Source organism: Octopus sinensis, linkage group LG18, assembly GCF_006345805.1.
Source record: "Octopus sinensis linkage group LG18, ASM634580v1, whole genome shotgun sequence".
Taxonomy (NCBI): Eukaryota; Metazoa; Mollusca; class Cephalopoda; order Octopoda; family Octopodidae; genus Octopus; species Octopus sinensis.
In genome coordinates this window covers 13,145,325-13,167,887 of record NC_043014.1, presented here as the reverse complement: position 1 = coordinate 13,167,887, position 22,563 = coordinate 13,145,325, and the positions used below count along the sequence as shown (strand labels likewise).

The 22,563-nt window shown below is 38.3% G+C and overlaps 1 protein-coding gene across 3 annotated transcripts in view; it reads left to right on the top strand.

Annotated features, from left to right (window-relative positions):
• Window positions 1-458: 458 nt before the first annotated feature.
• LOC115221581 (choline dehydrogenase, mitochondrial) overlaps window positions 459-22,563 on the top strand; it is a 43,995-nt gene continuing 21,890 nt past the window's right edge. Inside the window, exons 1-3 of one of the 3 annotated variants that reach the window (XM_036510722.1) lie at window positions 459-651; window positions 10,405-10,511; window positions 21,600-21,666. The gene's annotated coding sequence lies outside the window, so the exon portion shown is untranslated. The remainder of the gene's footprint in view (window positions 652-10,404; window positions 10,512-21,599; window positions 21,667-22,563) is intronic. The other 2 variants (XM_029791783.2, XM_029791782.2) reach the window with 2 other exon arrangements.

Sequence of the window (22,563 nt, the reverse complement as noted above, 5' to 3'; positions counted from 1 at the left end):
TATACGACGGGCTTCTTTCAGTTTCCGCCTACCAAATCCACTCAAAAGGCTTTGGTCGGCCCGATGCTATAGAAGACACTTGTGGGTCAGCAAAAGAGACCGATAGAATAAGTACTATGCTTAAAAAGTAGGCCCTAGGGGCCATTTGTTCGACTAAAATCCTTCAAGGCGGCGCTCCAGCAGGGCCGCAGTCAACTGACTGGAACAAGTAAAAGAATTATGTGTGTATGTATATATGTATGTACGTACGTATGTATGTATGTATGTATGTATGTATGTATGTATGTATGTATGTATGTATGTATGTATGTATGTATGTATGTATGTATACATGTGTGTATGTGTGTGTGTATTTCAAGCGCATCTCTACGTTGGCACCATATCATTAAAAAAGGGCAGGTGTTTGCTGGTATAGCTCCACCCTAAGCTCACTGTATAGGCGGTGTCAAAGTTTGAATGATTGACAGCAGCTGCTGACGTTGTTACTTAAAGCAGCAGCGGTCGACGTTCGCTGGTTTTTAAAAAGAAAGTTCAGTCGGTCTAATTAATTTGCTCCCCTTTACTCCATCCTCTACAAAAAAAAAATATTCGCGCACACAAAATATATGTCATTCATCAAATCTTTACCATCTATGACGGTGTATTATTATTGTAAGTGCTTTTTTTTTATTTATTCATTCTCTATTCAGACAGTAATTAATTGATAACATTTTAAAAACCGATTGTATTGTTTGTCTTTTGTACTTTTAGTTATTAAGAAAGTTAATTCGAAGTATTCGTTAATTCATCTACTTTTATCAAAACTCTTTGCTTCATCATTATTTCGACTAAGCATATATGTTTATTTACTCAGACCAAACGAAGCAATAGCTTGACAGATTCGTTTCAGCATCCTTCCAAAATACCTGTGGTATTTAGTCAGTCTTTTGCATTTTAAATTTAACTCCTGTCTTTTACACTCTATATCTTTTTACGTCCTTTTGCATTCTAAATGAAAATCCTGTCGAAGCTAGCTTTACCTTCCACTTTAATCTTACCCGAGCATCTTTGATTTGATAGTAATTATAAAAGACTTGATGTAGGAAATGAACTGTTATGGTATTACTGCATTTCTTATCCACTATTACCATCTCGACCTCTAAGTTTCTTCTTGTTGAAAACAGCTTTCGACAATGTAAGGAAATGAGAAGCCCTAGTACACACACACACTTCTCCCAGTCGTTCCAAATACGAGACCCCAATCTGGTTTCGGTTATTTGTTTAAACCGTTTCGCTTTGATTATGGCGTGAAAGTCCCGGAAAGACTTCCTTTTGTACGTTGATGTCCTCGTTAAAGATATAATAATCGTTATGAACGGCAACCAGTTCGACTGATAAGCAAAATTTCAAGCTTCATTCGTTTTTTATATAAACTTCATTTTACTATATCAAGTTACCATGAGGTGAGACATCTACTTCTGCCACAGCTCACCTCATGCTTTAGGTTCTAAAAACAAAACAAATAAAAGGTTTGCCTTAATTGATGGCTAACTTATACGTTTACATTTTGCTTCTTCGTTTACTTGGAGGAAGGTTTTTAATATTTTGTTATAAACCTTTATTACAAAGTAGGACCGATATTAATTTCACGTTTTTTTGTATTCTAAAACCGAAATATAATTTATGTTTGTTCCTGTCGCGATCTATAATCGAAGATATTCCAACCGTGAAAATCAGATTTTTCACTGTTAATGTGGAAGCAACGGTGATAGTATAGTTGACAAGATCGAATTCGAATATGTTCGTCGCTTTGAGACCGCGACCTGTTCACTGACGGACAGGTCGCGGTCTCAAAGCGACGAAAATATTTTGGCAAATTAAATTTAATTCGAATATGGTTAAATGTTTATTCATCTCTCTTCATTTACCATTATTTCCCCACAAATATAAGTATGACCTGTAAATATATATAAATATAGACTATTATGTATTTAACGTGGTTAATTAAAGTCGTAAAGGATTGGTTTCAAAACTTTTATTAAAAAGGAGGAGGGGGCACAAGAAACTGTTTTTTTTTTCTTTACACACAGGAATCAGTGAAACTAGTTTTTCTTGAGAAATTAACTATTAAGAAGAAATTATGAATTTCCGGAAATAATTTCTTAGTAGCAACTTGCATTTTAATTGCCAGCTGGTAATCTGTCTATGGCGAGAAGAAAGTGTAGCCAAAACGAAAAAGTTAAACACTATACAATAAATATTTGTAATAGATCCAGGCCTCATATTCACATATGAAAATTATATGACGTCTATATATTTCGCAAAAATATTATTAACCGCAGAAAGTGTTTTGGCTTGCCAAAAAAAAATCGTTTTGTGTGTCCGCCAAACGGATATTTGTTGATTTTTGTTTTCAAAATACAAATAATAATAATAATTGGTTTCAAATTTTGGAATACGGTCAAGCAATGTTTGAGGAGAGGAATAAGTCGATTACATCGACCTCATTGCTCGACTTGGTACTTAATTCATCGACCCCAAAATGATGCGAGACAAAACCAGCATCGATTCTAGTGCTTGAGTAATACTTATTTTATCGACCCAGAAGGCATAGTGGACCTCGACGGAATTTCAGCTAATAACCACCCGGTTATTAAAAAAACTGAATCCCATATATATATTTCGAATAGATTGCTGTTTATATAAATTAAAAAATTTAAACCTTGCCTAATCGAAATGATTATTAACGAAAAATAAATAAACGAGAAAAGAAAAACGTGACTGAGTTTATCGTGTATCAACAACGATTACAGCTGGTTATTTTTAGTCTCAACTAGCTGCGGATTCTGTATATTTAAAAGTGTACTGACACTAGTTTGAAGGTCGACTGCAGTTGCCGCTTGTTCATATGCAGTTCTATTTTATTTCATTTAGTTTATTTTAATGTTATATTTATATATATATTACATACATATAACATGGATGACCACTAAGTGGACATCCATTATGCTAGAAGTAGACCCCCTATGGTCTTAACACTAAGAAAGGATTGTTCTCAGGGAATTTAGCAAACGTCAGAACGTAAGCGAGCAAGACAAATGAAAAGATCGCCCTTATTATTTTATCCCAGCATGGCCACAGTATAATGACTGAAACAAGTAAAAGATATATATTATAATTTTGTGTGATTAGTATAAGTGCTGTACTTAATAAGCTTTTTTTATCTGCATAAATTAATACTGGATTAGCACGTAAGCCCTCAGTAAAGTTATTTTTCTCATCGAATCTATGTATGACATTTTATATTTCAAAAATATTCGTTTATGTATGTGTACCACTCGTATTTGGCGGCGGATTGATGGTCGTTAAAGCGTCGGAGACAAAACCTTGGGCGTATTCGTTCCGGGTCACTACGCTTTAAGGTCACTTCAACCTGTCGTATTTTCGGAGATAGAGTACCAGTCTAGTAGTGGAAGCTCATGTGTCAGGCGCACTTTTGGATCGGTTAATCTCTTTCAATCTCTAGATAAAGTTAGCTCTGGTTAGATTTCGTTCAGGTTTAGATTCCCAGAACACGCCGTATGTCACTTGGGCGTGATCACTGCTCTTTCAGGAGGTGACGACCCAAGATGCGGCAGAGCATATCTGTACTGAGCCAACGAGGGTTTCGTGGCTACGTCATTCTACCTGCTAGAAATAGCAACTAAGTCTCCCTCAAATCTACTTATTTTATTGAAACCAGTTGCCAGACTGCTAGGTTATATAGATGAGTGTTCATCTTAACCGGTGTAAATATATATCAGAAACACTGGCAAATCTACAGCTGTCTGTCCATATAGCAATGTCTATCTTTCCATACATTTGTCTGTCTATCGAGAGAGAGAGAGAGAGGCGGAGGGTCAAACTAAAGTGTTTGACCCGAGCAACAAAAAAAAAATAGTGCGATAGGTGTACAACAACATGTAATAAACGAATATGGAACAAAATCCGCGGGAGGCGGGGGAGAGGATTAGAAAATTCACATCGGGAATGTTCCGAGTCCTCTCACCACTTCCCCGTCCGTCGGTGAATTTATTTTTCTTCATATTCGTTTACTACACATTATTTTACACCTAGTACACTATTTTTTTCCCATGTTTGTGACGTGGGTTGCGTACTCGGATAATTCAGACCTTGACCTTTAAACTCCAGTGTTTGGCCCGAGCAAAAAAAAAGTGCAGTAGGTATACAACAACATTTAGTAAACGAATATGAAAAAAAAGGCGCTCTGCGAACGGGGGGGGGAGAGGACTGGGAAAATTCAGACCTTGACCTTTAAACTCCAGTGTTTGACCCGAGCAAAAAAAAAAGTGCAGTAGGTGTACAACATGTAGTAAACGAATATGAAAAAAAAGGCGCTCTGGCGAACGAGGGGTGGGAGGAGAAGACTCGGAAAATTCACATCGGGAATGTTCCAAGTCCTCTCACCACTTCCCCGCCGTCAGCGAATCCATCCACACACACACACACTCGCTTTTAATACATCTATCTGTTTATTTACATATGTATACTTTCAATACATCTGCCTGGCATCATCTATATGTTGGTCCTCTGGAGCTTCTTCCCTGCTCATGTCCATACCACCTGTTGTTGACTTGCATTCATTCAAGAGGAATATTTACGGCATGGCATCAATCTCAAAAGTCTTGTAGGACCATGAATGAATACTGCTCATTACTCCAGATTCAACAAGACCCAAAATATATTTCACATGTATCCTTGGTTAAAAACCATACTCTTTTTACTCTTTTACTTGTTTCAGTCACTTGACTGTGGCCATGCTGGAGCACTGCCTTTAGTCAAGCAAATCGACCCCAGGACTTATTCTTTGTAAGCCTAGTACTTATTCTACCAGTCTCTTTTGCCGAGCCGTTAAGTTACAGGGACGTAAAACACACCAGCATCGGTTGTCAAGCGATGTTGGGGGACAAACATAGATATATATATATATATATATATATATTACTGGCTTCTTTCAGTTTCCATCTACCAAATCCACTCACAAGGCTTTGATTGGCCCGAGGCTATAGTAGAAGACACTTACCCATGCAGTGGGACTGAAGCCCGGGACCATGTGGTTCGTAAGCAAGCTACTTACCACACAGCCACTTCTGCACCTAGAGAAAACCATGTTTAAAAAAAATACTCAGTATTTGCACAGAAGACCTGTATTACTGACACACACACTTATACACAATGCTAGAAGTATGTTTTAATCGTTAGGAGTCTTACAGTAATTGAAGTGTAATGATAAAACTTAGGAACAATTTTACCGTTTGTTAAAGCTAAATGAATTTTTCTTGGCATAGGAGTTAATGGGAATAGTTGTGAATCTCTCCTTTCCCATCCCTGTCCAATGGCAAAATTTTGGTGGATAAAACTATGTCACTGCATGATTCTATTCATAGAATAGAATCATGAAAAGAATTTGCTACAACATCCCATTCTTCTAACCTAAAATTTTTCCCAACTGCAAACCTATTCAAACCCTTGCCATAAGAAAACAAAATCAGTCAAGTATTTTGCCAAAATCAAAAACTTTCTTTGACAAGTGAGGGTAGTGGATTTGTGGAACAATTATTAGATTTGACCAGTTGTTTCACAGTATTATTGTTCCAGTTCTGTCATCATCATTGTTTGATGTCCATTGTCCATGCTGGCATGGGTTGGACAGTTTGACATGAGCTGACCAGCTAAAGGGCTGTTCAGGCTCTCTGTCTGTTTTGGCATGGTTTTTACAACTGTATGAGGATAATTTTTACTCTGAAGTTGAGAAAACAAATACCAATAGAATAGGGTGAATACTGGAGTACCAATATAGTGTTGGCTATGTAGATGTTGTCTATATGTACTTGGTGTTTCTTTGTGAAGTAAGGCCCCACTGGGACCTTATGATGAAACATTTTATTATTTAAGAAAACCATTATTGTTGGAATGCATTTGTCCCTTCCTAGTGATTGGCAATGGAATCTTTGCCTATCAGATGAATGGTCTTTTGTTTATGCAGCTAAAAAGTATCAGTAGAAGGGCACCCAAGAGTCATGACCCAGATGCAGCTTGATCCCTTTAGAGTGTAAGAAGTTATGAACCAAAACACTTGCCTGCAGGGGATTTCTTTCCTGAAGACCTTCTGTTTAGCTCTCTTGAGAGTTTCTTATTTCTTTACTGCCCACAAGGGGCTACACACAGAGGGGACAAACGGTTTAAGTTGATTACATCGACCCCAGTGCGTAACTGGTACTTAATTTATCAACCCCGAAAGGATGAAAGATAAAGTTGACCTCGGTGGAATTTGAACTCAGAACGTAGCGGCAGACGAAATACCACTAAGCATTTCACCCAGCGTGCTAACGTTTCTGCCAGCTTGCTGCCTTTCTCTTGAGAGTTTCTTACTATTATGTAGCACCTTAGATGTGAGCAACCATCATTTAACGTCCATGTTCCATGCTGCCATGAGTTGGACAATTTGACAAGATCTGATGAGTCCAAGGACTGTATTGAGCTCCAATGTCTGCTTTGGTATAGTTTCTATGGCCGGACAGCCTTTCAAATACTAAATACTTTAGCACTTGGACTGAGTGCATTTTTAAGGTTGCTATGCATGTAAGAATGGAACTTAGATGAGATTTATATTTCCTGATTATGAAGAGGAATTCTCTCTTTACTCTTTTACTTGTTTCAATCATTTGACTGTGGCCATGCTGGAGCACCGCCTTTAGTCGAGAAAATCAACCCCAGGACTTATTCCTTGTAAGCCCTAGTACTTATTCTATCGGTCTCTTTTGCTGAACTGCTGAGTTACAGGGACGTAAACACACCAGCATCGGTTGTCAAGCAATGTTGGAGGTGAGAGAGACAAACACAGACACACATACATATATATATATACAACGGGCTTCTTTCAGTTTCCATCTACCAAATCCACTCACAAGGCTTTGGTCGGCCCGAGGCTGTAGTAGAAGACACTTGCCTAAGATGCCACGCAGTGGGACTGAATCCAGAACCATGTGGTTGGTAAGCAAGCTACTTACCTCACAGCCACTCCTAGTAGTTTTCATGACGTTATATATATTAACTGTGGAGTCTCTTGTGTGGTTACTGTGCAAACCAGTGAAGGAGGCTTTGTATGGTCACTGTATGTGCCAATAAGTGGAGTGCATATCACATCCTGCCATCATAAAAATGGACATGTTGATTAACACAGTGCATCTATCCTCCTTTATCACAGGCATTTGGTTCCAAATAAATACTGTTAAATGAATGGGTGATAAATGATTAATATTTTTTCCTGTTCACTAGTGGTATGTTGATGAGTATCGTAAACCTTCGAGTATAATCTGCATTTTTTCCCCAAAATTTAAATGTCAAAATCCCTAGTGCATACTATATACAAGGTTAAAAATGAAAAACATTTTCTAAGCAATGTCTGAGTCTCTATTTGCTGTCCAGCAATGTTTATTCAGACGCATTTTGTGATGTCGGGTGCGAAAATACCTTAAGCTAAGCCTGAAAGCAATGAAGGATCCTCTATAATTTGCAATAACAACATTTATTAAAATAAAATTATTCAGAACACAGAATAACATGTAACAAAAAAAATTTGCAAACATATTTACATTCCCATATAACAGTTAAGAACATCACAATTATTGCATTACGCATGCACGGAAGTGTTTGTTCGACTTGGTGCTGCTGGCTTAATTACACACGGCTCAAGTTAGAGAAGGGGTGCGTATTATACACAAGGTTTAGGTTTTTCAGAGGTACAGCCCCCTTAAAATCCCCTGTGTATTATACTTAAGGACTTATGGTATACATAAAACTATACAAAATATGTAATGTCACAACAAGGTGATGTAAATATGACTGTTCATCAGAATGTTCTGGCTAACTGAGCATGGTTGGTGGTCATTCAGGTGTCCTTTTGCTATCCAAGCAGAATCTTTGGCTGATTGCCAACCTTTATTATCACAGATCAATCCGTGATAAGCATAACATGGTTCATAATTTAGTATAACATTATCCTGGATCAGGTGATAAATGAGGCTAGATATATATTTCTTTATTGCCCACAAGGGGCTAAACTTAGAGGGGACAAACAAGGACAGACAAAGGGATTAAGTCGATTACATTGACCCCCAGTGCGAAACTGGTACTTTATTTATCGACCCCGAAAGGATGAAGGCCAAAGTCGACCTCGGCGGAATTTGAGCTCAGAATGTAACGACAGACAAAATACTGCTAAGCATTTCGCCTGGAGTGCTAACGTGTCTGCGAGGCTAGATATATTGGGTTCCTAGCTCATAGAAAAAAGCAGGATGATCTTGGCTGGTATGGTTTTTGATCAGACGTCTCCTCGATCATGGCTGGCAATGGTTAAAGAACATCAGAGATTTTGAAGCTTGTAACAACTTTGAGTTTTTGGTTGCTTATGACAAGAGAGGGTGAGGTAGAAGACTATTTTCTCTGATAAGTATAGAGATTGTTGTGTCTTCATTGCAAGATGTTTTCAAACTTCTTGGAGGCACAGGATGCCCAACATGAAGCACCTTGTTTGATTGCATAAAAAATGCATGGACATATAAGATGCAGCCCAATTACAGCAGATCATATTTAGGCAAAAAGCTTTTAGCATATTAAAGCTTATGGGAGGCCCAACTTTGCACATAGGAACTGGGGTGATTTTTTTTTTTTTTTTTTTTTGAAATTTTTATAAGGACTATTTTGGGAGCAGAAGTGTCTTAAATGCCATAAAATATTATTTTTAATTTGCATGTGAATGCTACATGTGTGCAAAAGGTTAAAGAAAAATAAAGGATGATATTGTAGAGTGTTTTGTTAGAAATGACAATGAGTCGATTGTTAACCTCTTGACACCAATATTACCCGAAGCATGCGAGACACTTCTCCGTTTTTTTTATCTAATGAGGCCACACAAACACACAAGTACCAACGAGCTTGCTTCTATTTATGTTCACCGTTACAATAACATAGCGTCGTACATTTACATCTGCCGGTTTATGAAAACGAATTATGTGAAGCTATTTATCATATGATATGCATGAGTTATTCTGCTCAAGTCCAGAAAATAGCTTGCGTGTGGTACAACTCAAAACACGGCATTATGCATGTAAAGTATCCGCATGTCATTGGTCTACTGCTAGTCTCATGACTTGAACGTAACACAAAATAGCTAAGATAATGCATGAGATGGTGAGCGCGCACACCTCAAGAGATAAAGTACACGATAGCGAACGTAAACATACGTCAGCCACTAATAAGTCCATGATAGATGTAGGGCAGATCTACATCGTATATTTACATTAACCACAGGTAGGCAAGCAAAAGTGTGATCGCATATTTGCGTCAACTGTTGTCAGGGGGTTAATGTATATAGAAGATATTTTCAACCAAACCTTGGGGTACACCACAGTCGATGGTGCAGGTTAGAGAGAGAGAGAGGGCTTTATTGGCACTTCATGCAAAGGGGCAGTGTGCAAGAAATGGGGAGACTGATAGAAGCCATAAGTGTACAGCTTAGCTCGGAAGGCTTGTTGATATCAAGTACTGTGACATTGCCAACTTGGGCAGGTGAGGGACCACAGGTGACTGATGTACTCTGGTACATTTGGCTCTGTGGAAGACCATCTTGCTACTTTCTCTCTCTGACCACCTAGTTCTTTGTCTCCATCTGTGACTACCTATCTTTCTCTCAGACTACAATCACTTATCTTCCTCTTCAATTGCTATCTCTTCTTTCTCTTTCTCTTTGTTTTACATACTTTTAATGTAAAAAAAGTGTTGTGTGTATATACAGAGGCCACCCAAAAAAATGTATACACACTTTCAGAAAAGGCAAATCTGTATAAATATTTTAATTCAGTGTTATTGAAATTTGATAAAACATTGAAAGGTATCTATAGTTATAGAGGTACTTATACAAGTTGAATATTTATACAGATTTTTCCTTTCCTGAAATATGCATACATTTTTTTGCCTGACTCTATGTATGTATGTATGTGTGTATATATATATTTCAGCCGAAATTGCAAGGATGATCTGGTTCTTGACTGAAGATAGAAAACTTCGAATGACCCGTCCTTGTTTTCTTTGTATCGGATATCTGGATGTTTTGTTGTCCCTTTTTGTATCACCTAGTTGTCCGGATGTTTTGCGTTCTTGTCACATTTTGTATATTTTATATATATATAGCGGCATACGTAGACTTTCTCTTATATATATATATATGTGTGTGTGTGTGTGTGTCTATATATTCTCATGTAATATCTGTTGTCACATCACAGTCCAGACACTGTTACATTATCATTATTTCAGATAATTTGTTTACATGTTAGATGAGTAATCTAATTTATTTTATATTACAAGTGATGAACAACTCGGGTTTCCAACAACTCACTCACTGGTTTACCACATTTCTGACTGTGATAATAAGAAGGGAGCATCTGTAACTTGGTGCAGAACCAATATCACAGGTCACTGCTTAATTATTTCAAGCTAGCTTTTTAAAATCCTTCCTGCATTAAAAGATGGTGATACTAACTTCACAACCAGTCTTTGCTTTAAATATTATAAACACCTGTATTCTGTCTGTCTCTCCTCAGTAATCACTCCCAAAATTTTAATAATGGCTAGATGTACATCGGTCTCTACTGGACCAAATGTTGTAGAGATCCGAAGGGCCAATGTTTTAGCTCTAGTTGGGTGGTAAAAAACAGATAAATCTCCTTTCCTGTTGAGTATCAGACTATTCCAAGAGACGTGCTGCTATTCCTAGAGATGTTCCTATGAACTAGGTGAATTAGGACATATATAGTTGGCTGTGTTGAGCCACTGTGGCAGATTAGGCTCATTGAGCTGGTATGATCTCAAGTTCACATCCATGGCCTCCACATCAGATCATGGTTGGTGGAGAAAACATGCCGAGGCCTTCGTCTTGCAGAGGACTGAGCACAGGCAGTCCAATCCACTCAGATATATCCTCAGTTTTATAAAATATTTTTGTTGAATTTGAACCCAAGACATGCAAGCTTGTAGGCTAAGACAAATCCACCCACCTATCATTTTGCCTCCTCTAATTTTTTTATACTCATCAATGGAAATTGTAACTGTGATACCAGTGCCGGTGGCACGTAAACAAACCATCCGAACGTGGCCGTTGCCAGCGCCGCCCCGACAGGCATCCATGCTGGTGGCACGTAAAAAGTACCATCCGATCGTGGCTGTTGCCAGCCTCACCTGGCCCCCGTGCCGGTGGCATGTAAAAAGCACCATCCGACCGTGGCTGTTTGCCAGCCCTGTCTGGCACGTAAAAAGCACCCACTACACTCATGGAGTGGTTGGCGTTAGGAAGGACATCCAGCCGTAGAAACATTGCCAGATCAGACTGGGCCTGGTGCAGCCTTCTGGCCTCCCAGACCCCAGTTGAACCATCCAACCCATGCTAGCATGGAAAACGGACGCTAAATGATGACGATGATGATGATGTGTATATATAACTTGATTATACAATAACTTTTAAGGAACATGAATTAAGAGAAAGGGGGAAAAAGCAAAAATGGTCATCATTTTGGTGCCCAGCATGGCAACAGCACACTGATTGATATAGACATTATTAATAAAGTAATCAAAATGGCAAGATTAAAAAGAAACACCACAGACTCTTATATAAAGAAGGACTAATTTCTAGAGGTTGATACTATTTTAATGATTAGATGGTCCTTCTCTGTAGCTGAATTTTTTTTTTTTTTTTAATAAATCTTTGGAGTAGAACTTATTCCTTTGGTTATCTTTTTGATGGGGGATGCATGATGATGATCTGATTTTTGTATGGATCATTGAAATTTTTCATTGGCTAATACTGTATTTGGTGGCATATAAGATGCGACTATTAAGCGACTAGAATCCTTCGATCACCTCTATGCTGCATCCTTCATGTTTGATGGTATCACTTTGTCTCCAACAATTCGGTGCGACACCAGTGCAGAATCACCTCCCTCCGATAAGTCATCATAACGAGACGTCTGCATTGGCTGGGTCATGCCCTCCGTCGTCAACCAGGAGAATTCATCTATGAAGCAGTTGCCCCAGCTCCCCTTCAGGGTTGGCGAAAGCGATGTGGTGGACAACGAAAAACCTGGCTGATGACAGTCAAGGCTGATCTGGAACCTAACCTAGGCCCCCATATCTACGGCGTTTGCTGCTGGAATAAGGAGTGGTTGGAGATCACGCGGTCGTTAGCCTCAAAATTGCCAGGTCTGGTCAGCGTTTGTGAGAGATGCAGCATTGAGGATGAATGAAGCCAGCTCAACCCACCCCGGGTGAATGCTGTCTCAAGACATATAAGATGCACATTTTTTTTCAAGGAAAATGTCTTGAAAATTTACCTTGGGTCCTTTATACAAAGTTGGGTCCATATTACAAGCTTTAACCCTTAAGATACCAACCCACATGAAAACGCCTCTGGCGCTGTCTTGCAAATGTCTCGTTTTCAAAAGTTCAGAATTAAAATCTTCCATCAAATCTTAGTCACAATTTATGTTCCTAACACTAACTTAATGATAACTAAGTTGTTTGTTCCTTCTTGAGCCACACCTAGCTCATAAGGGCTGGTTTCCCGGTTTCCTTGGCATATAGGTTCCCCACCTGGACAGGACGCCGGTCCGTTGCAGGTGAGCTGCAAGGTGCAGGAGGAAAGAGTGAGAGAAAGTTGTTGCGAAAGAGTCAGCAGAAGTTCGCCATTACTTTCTGCCGGAGCCACGTGGAGCTTAGGTGTTTCGCTCATAAACACACACATCGCCTGGTCTGAGATTCGAACCCGCGATCCCTTGACTGCAAGTCCACTGCTCTAACCACTAGGCCATGTGCCTCCACAATAACTAAGTTATTTTACTAAATTCTTTGTTATATTTAAAATTAATTGAAAGAAACAGAGCATCTCAACAGAAATATGGTAACAAAGGAGTTAATGCAATGGTCTCCAACCTTTTTTGCACCAAAGACCGGTTTCATGCAAGACAGTTTTTCTATGGATCAAAGGTTCATCCACAAAGGAAAACACAAAGTTCATAATATATAATGGTTCAATAATATCCATAATCTCAGTTAGTCATGTTTGAGAATCCAGCCAGAAAGTGTAATAATGGTTGCTTCTGGTAGGCATCTAAGAACTCTGTCCAAACAACCCTCCCAGGAATGATGAGTGGAGGAAATGGACGGATGGATTGTGTAGTGCTAAAAACATGAAATAAAATTAGTTAGAATCTCTTCTTAAATTACAAAATAGTCTGTCATTGAAGGATTTTTTTCCTCAATAACCAAGGTGCAGGCATGGCTATGTGGTAAGAAGCTTGCTTCCCAACCACATGGTTCTAGGTTCAGCCACACTGCATGGCACTTTGAGCAAGTGTCTTTTACTATAGCCTTAAGCTTTGGGCCTTGAGAGTGGATTTGGTAGATGGAAGCTGAAAGAAGCCCGTCATACATATATATGTGTATATGTATCTATATATATATGTGTGTGTGTGTGTGTGTCTGCTTGCATCCCTGTAACTTTGAAGTTCAGCAAGAGAGACTGATATAAGTACAAGACTTTAAAAAGAAGTGCTGGAGTCAATTCATTCATTTGACTAAAAATTCAAGGTGGTGCCCCAGCATGGCCACAGCCTAATTGCTGAAATCTACGACTTGCTTAACTCTACTACTACATACCAATGCAGACCTTTTGTGGTTTTCTTATCAACTTTTGCTATCCACTCTGCTCTACATACCAATGCTCACATATTCACTGCTTTCTGATATTCCTATCACCTTTGGCAATCCACCTTGTGCTAAATATTAATTCACTGCTGTCTGGCACTCTCTCTCTCTCTCCTGTTAGCTGCATGCTAATTCTTTATCGCTCACATATTTTCTGGTTACCTCTATCGGTCATCTGTAATTGCTATTTAAGTTTCTTCTTTTTTTTTTCTCTTCCAAATCGCATTTTATTAACAACCTACTTTTACAGGAAGAAAAGAAAGAAAAAACACTCTACTCTAGGCACAAGGCCCCAAATCAACAAGGCTAGTTGATTAGATCGACCCCAGTATGCAACTGGTACTTAATTTATTGACTCTTGAAAGGATGAAAGGCAAAGTTGACCTCGGTGGAATTTGAACTCAGAATGTAAAGACAGACAAAATACTGTTAAGCATTTTGCCTGGTGTGCTAATGTTTCTGCCAGCTCTTCACCTTAACGCTAAAAATATTATTAACAACCTACTTATACAAGAAGAAAAAAACACTCAGATCTTTACCTTTTGACCGACAGATTTAAAAAATAATTTTTTGTAACTGAACACTTTCAAACTTCGGATACTGGTAGAATGTGTCATATAAAACATCTTACTCTTAGTGTTTTAGAGAAAAACTTATATTTACGAAGTTATTTCAGCTTAAAGTTGTAGTATTTCGGTAATTTCAACCAATCAATTACGTGTATTCAGCTGAATAAAAATTACTGCTGTTGTTTGTCAACAACTATCAGTGGTGTATATTTAATTTGTCACTATTATTTATGACAACCCTAATATCCTAACCCTAATCTCAAAACCAGTACAAATGCACGAACGATGTCATAAATAACAGTGACAAACGAAATATACACCGCCGATAGTTGTTTTTGACAAACAACGGCAGTAATTTTATTCAGCTGAATACACGTCATTGATTGGTTGAAATTACCGAAATACGAGAACTTTAACATGAAATAACTTCGTAAATATAAGCTTTTCTCAAAAATGCCTAGAGTAAAAGATGTTTTTTATGACACATTCTAGATTGTCTTTGTTGCATCGACAGACAAACTACTATTTTTCAGATAAGTCTCAGTTATTCCGATTTTGTGGAGGAAATCAGCAGTTGTTGTCTTTTATAGTTTTGTGTCTGTTTTTCCATGCTAGTATGACTTCGATAGTGGTGTTGGTGGGGGCGTAATTGATGAAAAGTTTTCTATGGCTGGATGCTCTTTATGTCACCAACCTTTACCTGCTTGTTAAATACATCTTTACAGCAGACATGGTTTCAATGACCGAAACAGGTTAATGAAATTTTAAAACGATGAAAATATATATATGTATATATATTTTAAACTAAACCACCACTCACACCACGGTTTAGCTTAATGGTTCAGAGCATTGTGACGCGTAATCATGGAGGTGTGAATTCGAGTCTCATAGCCGGCCGCCAACACATTTTTCTGCAAAAATAGGGGTAGCTTATCCTGTTCAGGCTATATTATTAGCATTATCCTGCGTTTGAGAATTTAAAATCACTTCTTTAACTTTCTAAGACATCTCAATGGTTCTAAAGCAAACTTTGTTTGTTTACATTCATCATAATTTGAATTTAATCATCGTCATCATCATCGTTTAACATCCGTTTTCCGTGCTAGCATGGGTTGGGCGGTTCGACCGGGGTCTGGGAAGCCAGGGTCTGCACCAGGCTCAAGTCTGATCTGGCAGTGTTTCTACAGCTGGATGCCCTACCTAACGCCAACCACTCCGCGAGTGTAGTGGGGGATTTTTACGTGCCACCGGCACAGGTGCCAGGGGGGTCTGGCATCGGCCACGATCGGTTGAAGCTTTTAATGTGCCACCGGCACAGAAGCCAGCCAAGGCAGCACTGGCGTCAGCCACGTTTAGATGGTGCTTTTTATGTGCCACCAGCACAGAAGCCAGTCAAGGCGGTGCTGGCATCAGCCACGTTCGGATGGTGCTTTTTATGTGCCACCGGCACAGGTATCACAACTACTATTTCCATTGATTTAATATATATATATTTGTGTGTGCGCATGTATGTATGTATGTGTGTATTGTCTTGTTTCAGTCAATAGATTGCAGCCATGCTGGAGCACTTCTTGACTTTTTAGTCAAATGAATCGACCCCCATACATATTTTTTTTCTTTTAAGCTTGGTACTTATTTTATCAATCTCTTTTGCCAAATTGCTAAGTTACGGTGACATAAACACACCAACACTGGTTGTTAAGCAGTGGTGGAACACACACACACACACACAATGGGCTTCTTTCAGTTTCCATCTACCAAATCCACTCTCAAGGCCCAAAGCTTAAGGCTATAGTAGAAGACACTTGCTCAAAGTGCCATGCAGTGGGACTGAACCCAGAACTATGTGGTTTAGAAGCAAGCTTCTTACCATACAATCTCACCTAAATTCAAAACACTTCATGAAAAGGTACATGTGTGGCTCTGTGGTTGAGAAGCTTGCTTCCCCACCGTGTATCCTTGGGTTCAGTCCCACTGCACAACACTTTGGCAAGTGTCCTCTATATAGCTCCAGACTGACCATTACCTAGTGAGTGGCTTTAGTAGACAGAACCTAAAATAACTTAGCCGTGTGTGTCTATATTTCTCTTGTATTTTCTAACCACTTTGGTGTCCATAGTACAGCTAGTTTCTACAATGAGCAATTTTTATTCTTGTGGTCCTACACAACAATAAATGGTCTGTTGTGTTTTGTTTTGGTGGCTCTTTTAACTTTCACTAATATTCTTATCGCTTAATATAATATCATTGATTAACATAATACTCTTATTGATTAATATAATTGACTTTGCGGATATTTTCTATTTTCTTATTTTGTTCCAGATTGTTCTAGCCACTGCACCATGCCTCATGGGAAGATAATATTTAGAAAACATTTTCTCATTTGTCAATAATGTGGTTGATGTCTTCAGTTTTAGTTTTACACAGCCTACATTTGTTGTCTGTCAGTGTTTTCTGCCTTTTGTGTTGCAGGTATTTGGTGGAAGATTTCTTTTGAATTGTATGGAGGTAGCCTTTCACCCTTTCGTTACTGTATTTATTTTGAGATGCTCTGTTTTTCTTTCAATTACTTTAAATACAACAAAAAATTTGATAAAATAATTTAGTTATCATTCAGCTAGTGTTAGGAACATAAATTGTGACTAAGGTTTGGTGGAAGATTTTAATTCAGAACTTATGAAAGCAAGACATTTGTACTATAGAGCCAGAGCCAGTTTCAGCTGGATTGGTAATGAAAGGGTTAAACCAGTCATATCCAGCCATATTCTATCAGTTTTATGTTCAAACTGGCCCGAACTCACCCCTCACACATACACCCTACATTGTCATTCTAAAAATAAACAAAATGCTCTGTGTTTCTTTCAATTATTTTAAATATAACAAGAATTTAGTAAAATAATTTAGTTATCATTCATCTAGTGTTAGGAACATAAATTGTGACTAAGGTTTGATAGAAGATTTTAATTCAAAACTTATGAAAACAAGACGTTTGTACTCAGAACCAGAGCTGGTTTCAGCCGGGTTGGTAACGAAAGGGTTAAAGTGGGATGATGTAAACTTGTTAGTACTCCATACCAATTTTTTGATATTATTTATTTCCTTTATGGTTTGTGTCCTTCACGTCAAGTACCCATGTATTATCTGTTTCGTTTCTTATTTCATTTTGTTGTTGCGATAGGTAGAATCTACCAATGTTCATTGGGGAGAGATCTGCATTAGCTCTTACTTCATGCTTCTTTCCTCTGCTGCAGATGTTGCTTCAATATCATAATTAGTGCTTCATCTGACTCCACCTGTCTAACACCTGTGGACATGTTTACAAAGTCAGAAAACAGCACAGCTCCCATGACTTTCCGAAACATTTTTCCACGCTAAGAGTTGCTGAAATATGGAACAAGCTGCCGACATCAGTTGTTATTTGTCAGAGCACTGCATCCTTCAAAACTTCCATACTTCCTGAGATTCGCCAACACTACACCTGATTTTCTCCCCTCCATACACACGCAAGCATGTCTCTGACTCATACACTGTTCGCTTTCCAGACATTTGTACATTACTGCATATGCTTTATACACACTTTTGACAAGTTGTGGTGCACCTGAGCACTGTATACAATAATTTCATTATTATATTATAAGACTGCAGACACCATCTTTGTATGGAAAATATAGCTTATCTACATCTTGATGTTGAAGTTTCCAGTAACACTGAGCAGCTTGCAAGTTCATGTTTATCTTGTTGAGCTCTTGTAGTGACCAGCTTAGAAGGCCAAATGTGAGCATGAGGATTAGCACTGCAAACGTGTTATGGGCAATATGCATCTTGTACTCTACTCATTCTTCGTCCTCTGTTTTTTTGATGGGTCCATCATAGCTAACACTATCATCCTGTCCAAAATGCATATACCATACCTTTCCCCAGGGAATAAGGGCTGTATTTCCAAATCATTAATGTTTAGCTTAGTGTGTGTGTATTTGTTTGTATGTATGTGTGTATTTGTGTGTGTGTGTGTGTGTGTGTATGTATGTGTGTATTTGTATGTATGTGTGTATTTGTATGTATGTGTGTATTTGTATGTATGTGTGTATTTGTATGTATTTGTGTATTTGTATGTATTTGTGTGTGTGTGTATATGCATTTATGTATGAATGTGTATGTATTCTTTTACTTGTTTGTCATTTGATTATGCCATGCTGGAGCACTGCCTTGGTAAATGTGTGTGTGTGTGTGTGTATATATATATGAGAGAGATAATAAGTACAATTAATTTCTGAATTTATATGATGTTCCCAATTAGAACAATGCTAGTTAATTTATGATTTAATTACTAGCATTCATTAAGCATTTACTTTTTTAAATGAACTAAATATTTTTGATTATTCCTGAAATAAAAGCATGTCAAATATATTCACAATAGTTAAAGCTTATTACAGCTAGAAATATTATATTGGGTTTCCTATGTGTGCCATAAAATTGCCAACTTGCCTGAAACTGCTTTTATGATGGTCTTCAAATTACAATTCAAATCTTGGACTTAAAACTCATTATTTTGTTTCAACATATAAACATTTGTCTCCTATTATTGTATTTGTTTACAGCATAATGCGAGAAACTTAATACAAAAACATTGGGATAAAAATTACTGGATAGTGTTTTAGTTGAGTGTAAAAATAAGGATAGAGAGAAGGAAAGAATATATTTTCTTTTATTCTGTTACTTGTTTTTGTCATTTGACAGTGGCCATGCTGTAGCAGTGCTATGTAAAAGCACCTGTGCTGGTGCTGGTGTCACATAACAAGTGACCCAGTCCGCTCTGTAAAGTGGTTGGTGTTAGGAAGGGCATCCAGCTGTAAGAACCATGCCAAGGCAGGCAAAATGGAGCCCAGATTGCACTCCAGCAGGACAGTTCCTGTCAAACTGTCTAGCATGGAGAACAAATGTTAAATAATGATGATCTGGGATTTTTAAGCTAAATGGAAAAGAAACAACAAAAGTCTTAACAAAAACTTACTCGTCTCTAGAAGGGGACTTAACAATGGGGATTTCTCCGACTTGAAAATTGTTAAAAGTTTTGGTTGAAAATTTATTTTTACTGCTATTCACTGGTGCCTCTGGGAAAAATAAGTTGACGAAAATACAGCTAGGGTCATAACGAATGTCCTCCTAAAATTGGAGCGACATGCGTGCTAATTTGTGGACGTGCATAAATTACATTCACGTACACACACACACACATCCTGCCTTTTATATATACAGATGTGTGTGTTTGTGTCTCTTTATCTTGACATCAGATGATAGTTGTAAATGAATGTCACTGTCTTACAGTGTTCTTCATTTCCAGTATTTTGCAAAAACCTGTCTGGCCATAAGAAAATATTATATTACCTATTTCTTTACTGCTCACAAGGAGCTAAACACAGAGAGGACAAACAAGGACAGATAAATGGATTAAGTCAATTATATCGACCCCAGTGCATAACTGGTACTTATTTAATCGACCCCAAAAGGATGAAAGGCAAAGTCAACCTTGGTGGAATTTGAACTCAGAACGTAGCGGCAGACGAAATACCGCTAAGCATTTTGCCCGGCGTGCTACTGATTCTGCCAGCTCGCTGCCCTAAAAATATTATATTATCTTCCTTGTAAATAGGTAAGAGTTGGCAACTGGAAGAGCATCCTGCTATAGAAAGTCTGTCTCAAACTCCATCCAACCCATGCAAGCATGGAAGAGTGTACATTAAATGATGATGCCGATGCTCTTTTTGATGTTAGTGCTCGCTTTATTCTACTGGTCTTCACTTATTGAACTGTGACACAAATGTCACTGACTTCAGGCTTATGTTGATGCAAAGACACTCTGAGACATAAACATGCATTCACACACACACACGTTGTGTTGTTACTTCATTATCATTTAACTTTTGTTTCCCATGTTGGCATGGTTGGACAGTTTACTCTCTTACCAGTAAGCAACTGGTACTTCATTTATCGACCCCCGAAAGGATGAAAGACAAAGTTGACCTCGGTGGAATTTGATCTCAGAAAGTAAAGACAGACAAAATACTGCTAAGCATTTCACCCAGCGTGCTAATGTTTCTGCCAGCTTGCTGCCTTAATGCTATATACAGGGTGTCCCAGAAGTCACGCGCCATTCTGGTTTTCATTTAAAATAAAGCATCTTATTTTATTATATTTTCTCGGCATGTTTTATTGTAGAGGGTGCTCAATTGGAGCATTTGTTATGATTAATTTCAATAAAGTGCTTTTGAAATCAATATGGGTGTATTCTTTTAAAAAAACCAAAGTGGTGCACTACTTCTGGGATACCCTGTATATTGTGTGTACAATGATCTTCCTAAAATCACTGAACATGCTCTTGGATTACAGTTATATAGGATATACATACCATATGTATATACATATGGCTTGTGATATCAAATACTTATCTTCCGAGTCAGAATGTTTTATACAGTTTCAAAATAAGTCTCACTTTCTTAAAGTATTTTGGAGCTTTACAACCCCAACTGGAGTTGTCTTGGTTGTGGTCATAAGAGATGACAATGCAATCTGATGATTGTTTGGGTTTTTGCACCCTTGATTTGAAACTTATACTCTCTGTCATCATCATCATCATCATTTAGTGTCCGTTTTCCATGCTAGCGTGGGTTGGACGGTTCAACTGGGGTCTGTGAAGTCAGAAGGCTGCATCAGGCCCAGTCTGATCTGGCAGTGTTTCTACGGCTGGATGCCCTTCCTAACGACAACCACTCCGTGAGTGTAGTGGGTGCTTTTTACGTGCCACCCGCACAGGAGCCAGACGGAGCTGGCAAACGGCCACGAACGGTTGGTGCATTTTACGTGCCACTGGCACGGAAGCCAGTATATAATAAAATGTATTATATTTAAGTACAATAAGTTTGTCTCTGTACTACCATTGTATAAGCATGCTTTTTAATTTGGACCTACTAACATGAGATCACTCATAATATACCATTATCGTCATCATTATTTAACATCCATGTTCCATGCTGGCATGTGGAGGACAGTTTGGCAGGATCCAATTGGCATGAGGTCTGCATCTGGTAACAAAAATTATATTTTTATTTCTTTTTGTATTTGGTCAGTATTATTTCCTATTTGCTTCTATCTAGAAATCAAAGCAAATGTCTACTATCCCCTTTGCTTTTGTGACCTGGACATTGTTTTGAAACTGACCTATTTTCCATTACATTTCAGACACATTCAGCGCTGAGTTGCTGAAGCAGAAATAGTGTTACAGCAAATATCCTACTCAATACCACAGGTTTGCTTGTCAGTTGCTTGACCTTAATCACTTGAACATGTCCCTTAGTGACTGACAATATGCACATCTCTGAGCAGGAATAGTAGGGGAGCATCATGTGTTGAGAGGGATTCTTTGGGGTTTGAATAAATCTAACAAAAGTAAAATTTAAAGGAAATATTAACCATTTTTCATACTTTTTTGGGGAAAGCAAATAGGAAAAACAGTTGCTACCCAAAGACAAAGATTGTGTTACACTGTGTTATCCAGTGTCTGCGTTGGCATGGTTTCTATGGCTTCATACTCTCCTTAATTCCATTTACCTTACAGCATGTATGGGTGCATTTTTTTTTTGTTTCATGGTGCCAGCACAAGTGAGGTCACTTAGCTGCTGGTGGCTCCAGAGGGATACTCTTTTACTCTTTTACTTGTTTCAGTCATTTGACTTTGGCCATGCTGGAGCACTGCCTTTAGTCGAGCAAATCGACCCCAGGACTTATTCTTTGTAAGCCTAGTACTTATTCTATTGGTCCCTTTTGTCGAACCGCTAAGTTATGGGGACGTAAACACACCAGCATCGGTTATCAAGTGATGTTGGGGGGACAAACACAGACACACAAACATATATACATATATACGACAGGCTTCTTTCAGTTTCCGTCTACCAAATCCACTCACAAGGCTTTGGTCAGCCCGAGGTTATAGTAGAAGACACTTGCCCAAGGTGCTATGCAGTGGGACTGAACCTAGAACCATGCAGGGGGGCTAGAACCTAGAACCATGTGGTTGGTAAGCAAGATACTTACCAAGAATTATGCAGTTGTACTAATCTCCATATTCTTTGTTACTGAATTGGATATACACTTGGTTAAATATTCATAATCCAGATAAGTGAACTCTGGATTTACCTATGGGATA